The following is a 12,949-nucleotide window of genomic DNA, read 5'->3' on the forward strand; positions in this document are numbered from 1 at the left end:
TATCCTAGCTGCATAACTCCAAGAGTATCTGGTTTTCAAGTCTAACCCTTTTTGGACATCACTGGACCTCAAGCATCCTATAAGGTATCCTACTTGTCAGATGCTTTACTTGTCAGTTCCAGCTTTTTCTCTGTGCTGCAAGCCAGGCTGTGTGAGAAGTGCTGGATCTGTTTTGTTAGTGCTATGTGCATGGATGGGGAGCAGGGATCTGGAAGTTTGTGAGCTTCATGAGCAATGTTCCTATGGCACAATGGGTGGGGGCAGAGGGGGAAGAAGCTGATGAGAGAGGAACGAAATGGGCAATGATAAAAAAAACAAAACAAAACAAAACTGTGGGAAATGGATGAGAAGTGAAGTACAAAGGCAATGCAGAATGAAAGAATGAGGAGAAAATCCAAGTGGGGGGGACGGGGGAAGGGAATTGTTCTACTCTACATTGTATCCCACACTCAGTGCTTTGAAGTAGAAAGGTAGAGATGGCCTAGGAGCTCCTGATGTCATACAAATTGATTACTGGGATGTGAGGGAGAATGCTTTCCAGTGCGTCAACAGTGTTCTTGAGTGGAATATGGAGTTTCTGGTAATGTAACCCCCCCAGTTTTGCATTGCGTAAAAATACTTTTAAATCTTTGTATTTAAAGATGTTTTGTTGTGTTTTATTGTGCCTTCTTTTATATCCTTATTATTTCTTCCTTGAATTTTCTCAATGGCAAGCTACGTTTTCTTTTAGTACCTTCATACAGCAATTTTCCTCTGATTTTTATAATTTGGTCTAACTTGAAGATGGGTGGTGTTACAGATTGGGGTTCAGTAGAGCTGGGAATTTAACCCAGGCGTCTTGCTGGATTGGACAAGTCACTTTAAGCTTTCTGTCACTTTATTTTAACTATCTCTAAAATGGAGTATTTATCTATCTCACACAAGTGATGCGAGATTAAGCTAATGTTAATTAAGCCTACTGAGGTGTGTGGCATTGCAGTTGGACTGAATTAACTACGTAAGGATTTTTATTTTAAACTGACTTTTTCTTATGTTGGGAGCATGTTGTATGCTGGCACCCCCTCTTTTTCTCTGCTTCCTGCTCCTGCCAGGCTGATGAAAACACAGCTGTTTATGCTGTAGACTTGGTTTTTTTCATTTTGTTTTGGTTTGTCTGATCATTATTTTAACTAGTGTGTTTTATTGCTATAGTAGAGACAAACTTTTCTTTAGCAGCATTTTAAACTCTGGGAAGACAGCATCTATATGTAGCATAGATATTCTTTTGTATCTTGTTGGGGAAGCCATGGGGATGCTATTTATTATTGTAAATCTTTTTTTGACACAGGAACTGAATCTTTAGGAGGCTTGAGTTCAGCATTTGTTTTACAGTGACTTCTGCTGGCCATTTCTATTTAATCCTGTCATTAGTCAATTAAGCTTGGAATTAGTACTTTTAAAATTGCTCGCTATCTTAACAAATAGCTAAAGTATATATTCCATGCCCATAATTTTAGACCCCTTTAGGCTTTTATGTAACTGTCCAGATATAGTCCTCTGCATAAAATGGTAAATATAATAGTGTTTTGAATGATTTAACAATCATTGGTTTGATTTTTATGTAATCTTTTAGTGGACTATCCTTAAACAAACATAATTGCATTTTACTTACCAGGCAATTTACAGGCTTTGTTTTTTTTGATTGTTTGGAGACATGTAGACTTACAGGATATGATGTGCAATTTCAAGCTAGAGTTAAGATTTTTTTTTTTTCCTTCTCCCCCTCCCAAATACAGGGCATTTGAACATTTCAAAGGTTGTTACCAGGAACGATATTCCTCTGTTCTTTAAAACATGTATTATTCTACCGTGACACATTGTGGCATTTATCTTTACTAACGGAAAACATTCTCAACTATTGGTAAGTTCTGAACATTTAAAGATTTACTACTTTATATGGTAAAGGAAAGGAGAGGGATTGGCGATAATACTGCTTTTAAGACTTTCAGTTCTATATATCATTTGACTTTATATTGGCAGCAAAGGTTAATTTGCATTTACTCTGCTACTTATCTTTGTTTTTGGGCACCTTCATTAGTCCTGATCGTCTCGTCTATTCTTTGAGTAGCTGAGACACAGGGAGGGGAAGAATGTTACAGAACTCAAAATAAGAGAAAAACCTAGGAGTGCTGCAAAGCAGGGAAGATACGAACTCCATCGCTCTTGCTCTTCCTATTCTTTCTTGTTCAGCCTCTGTTCTGGGCAGCCTTGGATTCATGGTCAGAGAAGTACAAATGAGAATTTTTAGTAGTAATGGGATTGAAGACAATGTAAATGCAACTTACTTTTAAAATATAAAAACAGCTGTCATTCCTCAGCCTTAGAGTGGCTGAAAAGAGCATTCAAAAAAAGTCAACAGGACTGGAGAAGCTAGGTTTGACGGTCTAAACCAGGTGGAAGTATTTATTTGAGTTTGTATAGTTTACATATTTCTGAGAGCAATTACATTTCTCTTTGTTACTCTAATATCAATTTGGCATTTCTATAATAATGAAGTAATAAACTTTAAAACTCCTGTATGCATTTCAGTAACACTGACTTAATTTATACATGCAAGTATTTTTTACACAGATATATATGCCTTAGTGCCCTAGCATTAAGGAAACTAATATTGTTTTTAATTGATCCCATTTGGTAAGGGAGCTAGTCTGTGTACAGAATGTGGAGGTGGGGGGGCATACTGAAAAAATCCTAGCCATAATGATTGTTTTAAAGGACCCAAACCAAACTTAAAGCGAGTTCTGGTAAGAAGTATTCAGTTTTAAATTTTAGGTGTTGAAAGTCAACTGAATAACATTTTTCATCCAAAATATTTTTATAGCAGAGAAATGAGCAGAATATGAAGTGTGTAGCACAACTCTCCAGGAAGAGTAAAGTCAGAAGTAGAAACTTCTTCCTCCATGTAGCTGCTATCACCCAAGACTACCTAGGGGGGGAAAAAAATCTTAGTGGCTGAAACAGTATGGTAACCATTTCCAAACAGGCAAAGGTTTTTCAAACTCCTTTTTCCCAAGTGTTTTACCAGTTCATGCACGGTACAGGTGGAAGCAATAACCTAACTGAATTGGATGACCTTGCCCACCTACTGACATGCTAGCTCTGAAGGTTTGCTAAGAGTGTGGGTTTCAGTCATGCCTATATTGCTTAAACTTGGGTCTCCTTCAAGGCCCACAATGTGAAGTGGGTCAGATCCTGGTGCCAGGATCTATTACTATAAATTCTTCTAGGTAGATGATGCTAATTACATATTTGTAATCAGTTACACTGGCTATTGGGAAGTGGTCTTAATGAATGCCTTTGACCTCTCAATCTTGGTGACCATTTCCTTCTTTCTTTTTAATTTTCCAGTGTTACAGTTTCTAAGTGTGAGACTAGAAATGGTCTGCCTTGACAGTGTCCTATTTAAATAGGAAATACCCTAGCATTTGCTATTGTTACCTTTCCCATCACTTCGGAGCCTATGATAACCAGGATCCCTAGGTACAGTGCTTTCAGAAGAGAGAAGCTCTTGAATATTAGATTTTTTTAATAAATGTCTTGATTCAGATCTTATCCTCATATCCAAATGTAGCTTTTGGCCCGGCTCACTTCCTCTTCAAGGATAGTCCCATTAAAGTCGAGATATGTGGAGGTCAGTGCGGAGTCAGATCTGAGTTTCTGAAGTTTTAAAAAAATATTAGTAGGTACGGCAGTATCAAAAGTTAATGCTTGCAGATGCACGGCGGGACCCAGATAATACAAATTATTAGACATATTCTTGAACTGTTTGCAGAGAGGACAGTAATCCCTTTAAAAAGAAATTGGGAGTCTGACAGAAGTAAAAGGGGGTAAGTGGCAAGTTGAAATTTTGCAGGCAAACCTGTCTTCCAATTCCACGTGTTTGGAGGATTGGGGGGGTGGGGGAGGAGGGGAGGAAAAGCATCCCATCAGACAGAGATCACTTCTGTTTTATTATTGCTTTTACTTTGTGGTATTAATTTTTAAATTGATTATTAGAAGAACTTTATTAGACTTTGACAGAAATACAGCTAAACCAGAGCTTAATAGTATTAAAGTACGTAACTGAAAATCATGTATCAGAAATCTTGGCCTTTTCCATAATAATTCCTAGCTCAGGAGTCCAGCTTTAGGGCAGAAAAAAAAGATGCAAGGAGACTTATAAGGGCAGGATTCATTTTGGCCCCTGATTTAAAACATCTGCATTTTCTACGACTTAAGGGTCATTATGGCATGCTGAAGTCTAGTTCTGAATAACAGCACAGGCTGAGAGATCTGATTTGCCCTAACTACAAACATTGTTCAGTCTTCCAGATTCCTCAAAATTCATTGCCTGTGATTTTGGTGACCCAGAGGAGTTGTAAACTTGCTTGCTTTTCTCGGCAACTGTTTACTGAAAGTTTTATGTACACTTAGCCTGCAAATATTGTGCAGAAGAAATTGGTATTCCTTTGAACATAACAAACATGAGCAAACTCTATTAAGCGCATTCCATTACTTCTGTCCCTTCCCTTCTCAAAGACACCCATACAAAAATCCTTTACTTTTGGAAAGGGAACATTTCCAATCCCAAAGTAGAAGCAAAAAGAGCAACTCTGCTGGGGATCATCATTCCTCAGCACCTTAATTCTTATACTTTTTTCTGATTAGTTAAGTAGAAAAAGATAACCCAGGCACAGACACAATCCTCTTCTGTTGCTGAGATTACCTGTTTGTTCTGTTCTCCAGCTGCATTTGCAGCAGTGAAAAAACACCTGTTCCTGGCTCCCTGTACATACCGCTTTTCCAGGATTCAGGTGAACTGGCAGGCATACTGTGTTCTTTGCAAGTGGAAGAATTGCTTGATTCTACCTCCTAGAGTTCTTCTGCTGCACAGGAATCTTAAAAATGCTGGAATGCCAGTCCAGTGGTGGCAGGAGCATAGGCGGGGGCATGGGGAAAATAGAAATGTGGGATTCATTCATTAAATCTTGCATGGTACATCTTTGCATTGAATTTGGTTTCTCTTTTAAGATGTTATACCTTGGTATCTGTGAACAACAGACTTCAGTTTTTTTGTATCTGAGTTCCACTTAATTCCTACCCTCCGCCCCTCCCCAACAAGGGATCATGAAGTGGTAGGTGGTGGTTCTTGTGGAGAAGACAGCATATCCTAAGTAGTTTTTATGATAGCTTGTTCTTATACTAAGGGTAAAAACCCTTCTAGTAACTTTAGTCAGAGTAAAACTAAATACCAGTAATTTAAGTTACTTTTCATCCTGAAAGAGACTTAAGAATATCTTTCTCCTGGATTTTGTTTTCAGTTTGTCAGAAAAGCTAAATCTGTTTTTTGTTGCTGTTTTTATTCTGAGCAAAGGAAATTAAGTACCTCAGAACTTATTTTTGTCTCCAAGGTTTCCCAAGGGACTGTTCTGTAGACTTGATCTGCAAACTGCATTTTCACTTTGTCTTTTTTTGTTGGTGTTGAAGCAGTTTCTTATTTTAGATGGAACAAATTGCTTGTCCCCTTCATTGTGTTAGGGATTCTTCAATTTTATTAGGCCTGTTCCTGTGTCCTGAGGGTATACCTGCCTGTCCAAGTATTATGGGTCTTGCCTTATTAATAAAAAGTTTTTTGAAATGCCAGCAGTATTATACTTTTAACACAGTGGAGGTAAATTTGTGGAGTTGCAGCTGTAAACCTATTTTGCAGGTGTTAATTTAATCTGGAAAGAAAACACTCTCAAAATAAACAAAGCTAAGTAGAAGCCACTTCATGTTGTTACAACATTTAAGGTAAAAGGAAAATGTTACCATTTTTTCCCCCAAGGTCTGACTGTACAGCTTACCTTGAACACTACTTCTGTCAAACCTCTAGTGCCTTTGTTAGTTGGCGGTTTAAAACACAGTATGAAATCCAGAGTGTGTACTTTAGGTAGCTGGCAGTGATAGAAATTGTAGTGAAAATAAGACCTGTATTGTCTAGTGTAGTCTGTCAGAAGACGTACATTAGTGAAGTCCATCCTAGTAACAACACCCCCCCTCCCCCCCAAAAAAAACAAAACCTCAAGCAAGTCATTTTGAGATTTCTAGTTAAGAGTACTATGTAATTAGTTCTATATTCACATTATGATACCTTAACAGAAGGTTAAGTGAGCCAGGTTAATATACTGAACTCTTGCAGCTCTGATTCTGTTGTTTGGTTTCATAGACAGTAACTACTGGCATACCAAACAGTGCTTTTTTTTGGAAAAATTAAAAAATAAGGTCCTCTTTTACATGCTTTAAGGCTACACTGAATATTACTGTCTGCATGTAGTCAGGCTGTATTTTGTTTGTTAAAGAACTAAAGGAGATCATTTTAATAGGCTGTTCATCAGCTAATGTGGCTGACTTTGTTTTATTATATATCAGGCATTTGCTGGCAAGTACATTTATCAACAATATTTGTTTACTCCAGCAATAGTTTACATTTGTATTTGTAATATCTAGTTTCAGACTCAAGCAGGAAAGACCTGGGCATTGTCAGGCTGAGCTATAAATCAAAGTAGCCAATGTGCTTAGATATTGTATCTGTTGAGGCAGAAGAGTTGATGGTAGTGTTGTATTCAAGTGTTTTTGTTCAAAGCATTTCTCCAGTTTTCTGTGTTAATTTTATGAATATGCTTTTAATAGCATGGAGTTGCTATTTGTGAATTGGCTTGTAGAAAAACCATGTTCAGCGTTCAGTTTGTTTTGAGGGATCTGTCAGGTTCTCTACAGATGAGTTTTCATGGTTCGCTGGCCTCTTGGAAGGCTGTGTTGTGGCAACCTTCCTTTATCAGGAGACCTGATTCTTCTCCCTCCGGAGTCTGTCATAAGAGCACCTAGATCAATTGGAGGAATGTTTGGTTCAGAGACTGGGGGTGCTGTCTCTTAATCCTTTGTGCCCTGAAAAATGATATGCTATATGTCATCCCCCTCTGCCACTTTCCAACTGATATGACAGAGGAAAGCTGTAGCAAAGGAACTTTTAAAATTAAGCCTAATAAACAACTGAACCCATTGAACAGCATATCTAATGCATGTAATCTAAATGATTGCAAGTAGGCTTACCCAGGCTTTTAAAAACTTTTTCTGTTCAGGTTATTTTGCCAATATATTCACTTGCAAAATCAGTATTTAAAAAGGATATGAATAACCTAATCTGAATAGAATCTGTCAAATCATAGACACCACAATGCTTGCATCTTCTCACAGTGCATGTTCTGCAATGAACGTTTCACTTCAAGAATGCCAGAATATGCAGCTATTACATGGGTATGTCATACTGACAGGGCTGGAGAATTTACCACTTCATAGTTTTGAGGATTTTTTTTTCTCCTTGGGATGTAACTTTCTACAATCAGAACATGAGTCTGGTTCACCCTAGTGGTCAAAGTTATTAGTAATTTTAGTTAAACCTTTCATTTTCTGGACCAGCAGGAGACTGGTAGTCACAATAGGTAATGCCCATCTCTGAAGTAGGGGTCGATGGGGGAGCCCTTTTATTCAGCAGAGCACTGTGACCAGGTCTGTGCTACAGATACTTGACAAGCTGTTTGACAGACATAGCCCATTAGCCAGTAGAGCTATGTCGACACAATCCCTGCTGTGAGTGCACTTGTGCTGACAAAAAGGCTTCTACCACCTTAGTTGTGTTGTTCCAGGAGGCAGGGTAACTCTACTGACACCTCCCCCCCCCAATCTTTTCTTGTTTCCATGCACTGTGCCTTCCTGAGGGATTGTAGCCAGTGCAGAGCTGTGCCAGTGTGCTATAACAGCACAGGCTCTGTAGTGTAGTGTAGACAAACCCTGTGACTGGGAACTTGTGTTCACTGCAGTGTAATATGGGATATAATGTGAGTATTGCTCCTAATTCGGCTCTAGTGCATGGATGTGTGAATTTATCAGTTTATCAATCTATTTATTCATTTATTTCCTAGTTAAATGGTGCTTTAAAGTTAAGCTAAGTGGCCCACCTGGGGAGGGGAGGCTGGGTTGAAGCTTGCCCTGATGCTTGAGGCAGGAATACAGTTGAGATTTAGCTGTTCTCTGCTAATACAAATATTCTGCCATTTGAGTGCTGTATTGTTTCTGTTCTCACTTACGCAAGGTAGGCTTGAGGAGTTGACTCAAATGCAGATAGCTTAAGCTAATGCTAAATCAGGACAAATGTTGGATTGTCCATTGCTATCCTGTGCCACTGTGGTGGAAAGTAGGACTGCTGCCTGAGTTGATTTTGCAGTGGTGAGATTCAGCTGTTTTTTTTTACGGTTCATATCACTATGTTAATGGTGATCTTTTAAAAGTATTGCCTCTATCATTCCTTTGAGGATACTCTGGGCACTGTGCATTATGAGCCCAGTGGATGCTTTCTGAACAGCAAATTGTACATTTACATTGAAATGTATTTTTCCCCCTGAAATCTATAAGAGGACAGGGCAGGCTGGCACCCCAGAGACCAACTGATCCAGAAAGTAGGTGACAGCCTACTTCGTCAGACATTAGAAATCTTCAAACGAGTAGGTATTACAACTGGGTTATTGAAGCAAGACTCCCTGGAGTTGAGGAGGAATACAGGGCAGCACAAAGGTTGTAAGATTTATGTAACTAAAATAATTCTAGTAATATTGTCAATAATATATTAAGTGGAGAATGCCACTTGAGTATATTAATAATGGTGATAGAATGTGGCTGCTAAAAGGCATAGATCATGAAACATTATAGATCTTATTTTCTTTTCTGTAGCTCTGTGGACTATTGTAATCTAAAACCAGAACTATCATATTCTTGGTATACAGTCTGTGGTCTGAGATGGGCAAATTTTTAAGTCTTGTATACTTCCAAAGCTTGGCAGCTCTTCATATCTTTCATGCTTTCTTTGAAGACTGCTTTCTCTTGCGTTTTCAATGTACATTTGTGCATCTTTCCATGAAGGTAACTTTATTGCTGTGTAGATAGTAGATCCTGTTTAGTTATTGAAGATTAACGCTCCAGTTTTTGAGGACCATATGTTTATGCTTAACTTCTTACACACAGACTTCAGTGGAACTAACAATGTGTTAATGCAAATACAAATGAAAGCTGTCAGGATCTGGGGTCACATGAGCAAAAGGTATGATGTCTTTTCAAAGGTCTAAAATAGTCGGATAGCTTAAATATTAAAAATAGGTACTCTTTTGACAGACTCTTTATATTAGACTTTACAGATTCTGAGCGTATCACTACTGTCTTTTGATTCTGAGCCCAAATAAACTCTGAATACACGAGAGACATTTTTAAAAGTTTGAACTAGGTTTACCCCAACAAAGTGGAGTTAGTGCATGGATTGATGCTAATCTATCAAGTAGAACACTTAAAAGTTTGTTCTTAACTGAGATGTGAATTATAATATCCTGACACCATATCTGTCTAACTTTCTTTAGCTGTTAATGGCTTTGTTCATGCTTCTTATTGCTATTCAGTCCTTCCAGGAGCTATGCTACATTTAAACACTGTGTGAAATTTAGGCCTAAATGAGTTGATTTGGCATTAAGATCTCATATGGAGTATTGGCAAACTTTGATAAGCTCAGTTTTAAATATGTTCATCTAAGTGAGGATCCATCTTTATAAAAAAATAACTTCGCCATCGAATATTCTTTTATTGAGTTCTCCCTTTAGTTGATTTTATGTGAAAATTGTTCTGTTAATAGAGAGGTGTCTGGTTACCAAGTAGGACAGAAAAACAAAGACTTAACATCACAAAGCAGTGTGTAAAATTGGGACACAGGAGAGCAGTGTTTTGAAGCTTCCTGAATTTTTTTTTTTTTTTTTTTTTTTTTTTTTAACTACTAGCAAATTGCCTTAAAATTTAACTTGAATTAATTCCTTTGTGGTCCTTGACCTTAAACAGGTGCTTTGGCTTGAAATGGGTAGACGAAAAACTAATTAATTCTTCTGAATTTGAGGCGTATTTAGTTTTCTTCCCCCAAAGACTTCACATATTTAAAAAAAAAACTATAATGGTACTGCAAACATTGTGAATATAGAACAGTGAACATAGGTTGGTATATATGGTGACAGGTAGATCAAGATGTGCATATAGCAGTGTTTCTGTCAGACTGGAAGATGTTAAATTTTATTGATCAAATTGAGTACAAGTTGCCATTGCTTATGTATCTGAAGGTGACATAATATGGCCTGCTGTCATTGCAATAGCCACTAGTCCTTATAATTGGTACCTCTTTTAAGCCAAGTTTGCAAAGCAGGGAAAATAGTTTTGTATTTCATCATGGCCATAGCTTTCTTTAGAAAAGCCTTCCAGAAGTTTGTGCAAAGACTTACTACCAGACTCTTTTTCTTTTTCTTTCTTTCTTTCTTTTTTTTTTTTTTAAAGAGAGAGAGACCAGCTTTCCTTCCAGTGGTAAGAAAGTACCTGCTTTTACACATCCTTTTTAGAAATTTCAATGGTTGGGTAATTTTTCTTAGGGCCATCTTACCTTTTTCCCTCATGCAGGTGAACTTAAGATAAAAAGACTAGAAAATGTTCAGTGTGCATCACATCTTTTTGCATGGTGCATCTATGGTGCTTTACTTTCAAGGCCTTTCATGCACTCTGCAGCCTATCACTTCTCATCCTGTATCAAGCCATCAGTCCCAATCTGTGCCTGATGTGGGCTGTGGAAACTGGCATCTAGTTCAACTTCCAAAGCAAGCACTTGCATGCATTCTCCCCTGCTTCAGAGAAGCTCCCCATAAGTAGCCCTGCAAGTAGAAAGTTGCTTTGCTGTCATTCAGTATCCCCCTCCCTAAAACTCTTCTGTGATGCCAACAAAAACCCTAGATAATGTTTAGGCTCCTTGTATGCCTTATTCTGAAAAATATTGTCTTGATTCCCTTTTATCTGTTTCTGTCTGTTCCCTCTTGTTTCAAACTTGGACCATAAGTTCTTTGAGGCAGGGACAGTCTTTTTGCTCTGTTTGTACAGTGCTGGGGCATTGGATTCCTGGCCTATGACTAGAGCTCCTACATGCTGCATATTAACGCACATTTATATTTATTTGCAGTAAGGCTCCTCCCAAAGAAGTCAAGCCTGGTTTCCAACACTCTTACCACTTATGTACTTAATATTTGAGTAGCTCCTAGAATAGGAACAGAATAATTTGAACATCGCCATGGTTTGTTGCTGTTTCCCATTGCAGACTGGCCTGAACTGCCTGTAGCCTGCCTGAAGATGCCACGGCTACTTTTGCTTGCTCTTCTTTGTTTGGTGCAATGTTCCTGTCAGCCCTCCACCATGCAGGGCCTGATTCCACAGAGTCTGCCCTAAGAAACTTTAGTGGGGAAATGGTTTTACCCTTCAGAATATATCCTCTCTCCTTGTGCTCTTTTTCAATACTGTCAGAAATATGGGCAAACAAGGCAAGGTGCTTTCCTATTTGTGTCCTTGTGTTCATTCTTCTTGGCTTGCCCAGAGGGCATCTTCTGTCAAGGTCTTGGTGACTGGGAGAGAGGGCAGTGCTGTATCTTTTTCCCTGTAGAAGCAGTGAAAATCACTGAGACACTCATTTGCTGAGGCTAGCAAGTGCCATGTCTGTAAACAGCACAAGGCTAGTAGAACAATTGTGTTAACTTGAATTACTGTAATATCAGAAAAGGACAATTTTAAAAGCCCTGCTTTAAAAAGGCAGTAGGTGATGATTAAGTATATAATCAGTCTAGCAGAGATCCCTTCTAGCCCACATCTGTCTAGACATTTATGATGTTTCTGTCACTGTGGCTCTTCTCTTGGAAGATAACTCTAACATTAAGGTACATCAGAAAGGTTCAACAGAGTAATCAGCAGACAATAGACAAAGGAAAAACTTACATGTATCCAAATATAAGTAGTGACGGTGATCTTCTGTATCAAATGGCAGGAGAATTACCTGAGGTCCAAATAGAAAGTATTGAAGAAATCGGAGCGGCTGTTACTACTTGAGACTCTTCAAGACTGGTGAAGAGATGAATTATTATCAATAAAATATTTCTGTAGCAAATTGTGAAGGGGAGGGATCTCATACCATGGGGGAGAACTTTTAAACCATTTTCCAGACGGGTACAAAAAGGTGCTTCCATCCATACTAATTTTGATATCAGAATGGCAACACAAAAGGGAAAAGTTGGACTCTTTTAAGCCTTCATAACTATATTATGAAGTGTTTGGGGTTTTTTGGGAGGGGTTGTATCTTTCTCAGAAGCTTTAGTAATGACAGCCATTGAGAAGGGGATGGATGATGAACAACTTAATTTATTCTACGTGACAATTCCCCTTTGTTTTGTAAAAATAGATGCAATAGCCTCTAGCCTACCTGTCCTCCTCCCTGAAAAGGACTCCCCAAGATCTTCCTTGTATAGAACTCAAAAGGAACTATTAAGGAACTATTAAGCTGTGCTCAAATCACTGGTTGGATTATTTCTAGCCTGGATACCTTCAACAAGTATTTTTCTTCTGCAAGATGAAATACTTAAGAATTTAATTTTCCAGTGCTCTCACATTTTGGTTTTCATCTGATCCTTGTCTATACAATTTCAATCAAATTGGTTTTCAGTGGAATTTCAACACACCTATATTTGAGGACTGCAGGGTAGATTTCCATTATCAGCAGGTAAAGTCCTCTGCCAGTTAACTTAAAAAAGACTAGGTTGTGCCTTATTCCAGAGGATGAGAATCTCTGGGTCTGGCTTCTCCAAATGGAGTTCAGTTATTATAGAAAAATATGCTGCTAAAAATCTGTCTGTTCAAGGATTCATCCTTCCTTGGGGGAAACTAGTCCCTTCCAAAGATCCTTAGTGGAAGATGATCTAACGAAGTTAGTCTTTGCTTCAAGAAGGTGAAAGCCTCTGTTCCCACATACTGTACCTAAATGAGCCTATGGAGACAAGTGGTACAT

General features: G+C 38.3%; 1 protein-coding gene across 3 annotated transcripts in view; it reads left to right on the top strand.

The window, feature by feature from the left end:
* The window catches only part of ZBTB46 (zinc finger and BTB domain containing 46), an 83,238-nt gene that overhangs the window by 7,463 nt on the left and 62,826 nt on the right, over positions 1-12,949 (top strand). For 2 of the 3 annotated variants that reach the window (XM_090064126.1, XM_090064125.1), the window contains exon 2: positions 1,776-1,900. The exons of the other annotated variant lie outside the window; for it this stretch is intronic. The gene's annotated coding sequence lies outside the window, so the exon portion shown is untranslated. The remainder of the gene's footprint in view (positions 1-1,775; positions 1,901-12,949) is intronic. 3 annotated transcript variants of the gene reach the window in all.

The sequence above is a fragment of the Crocodylus siamensis genome, chromosome 10 (assembly GCF_052110815.1).
Source record: "Crocodylus siamensis isolate JL-2025a chromosome 10, ASM5211081v1, whole genome shotgun sequence".
NCBI classification, from domain to species: Eukaryota; Metazoa; Chordata; order Crocodylia; family Crocodylidae; genus Crocodylus; species Crocodylus siamensis.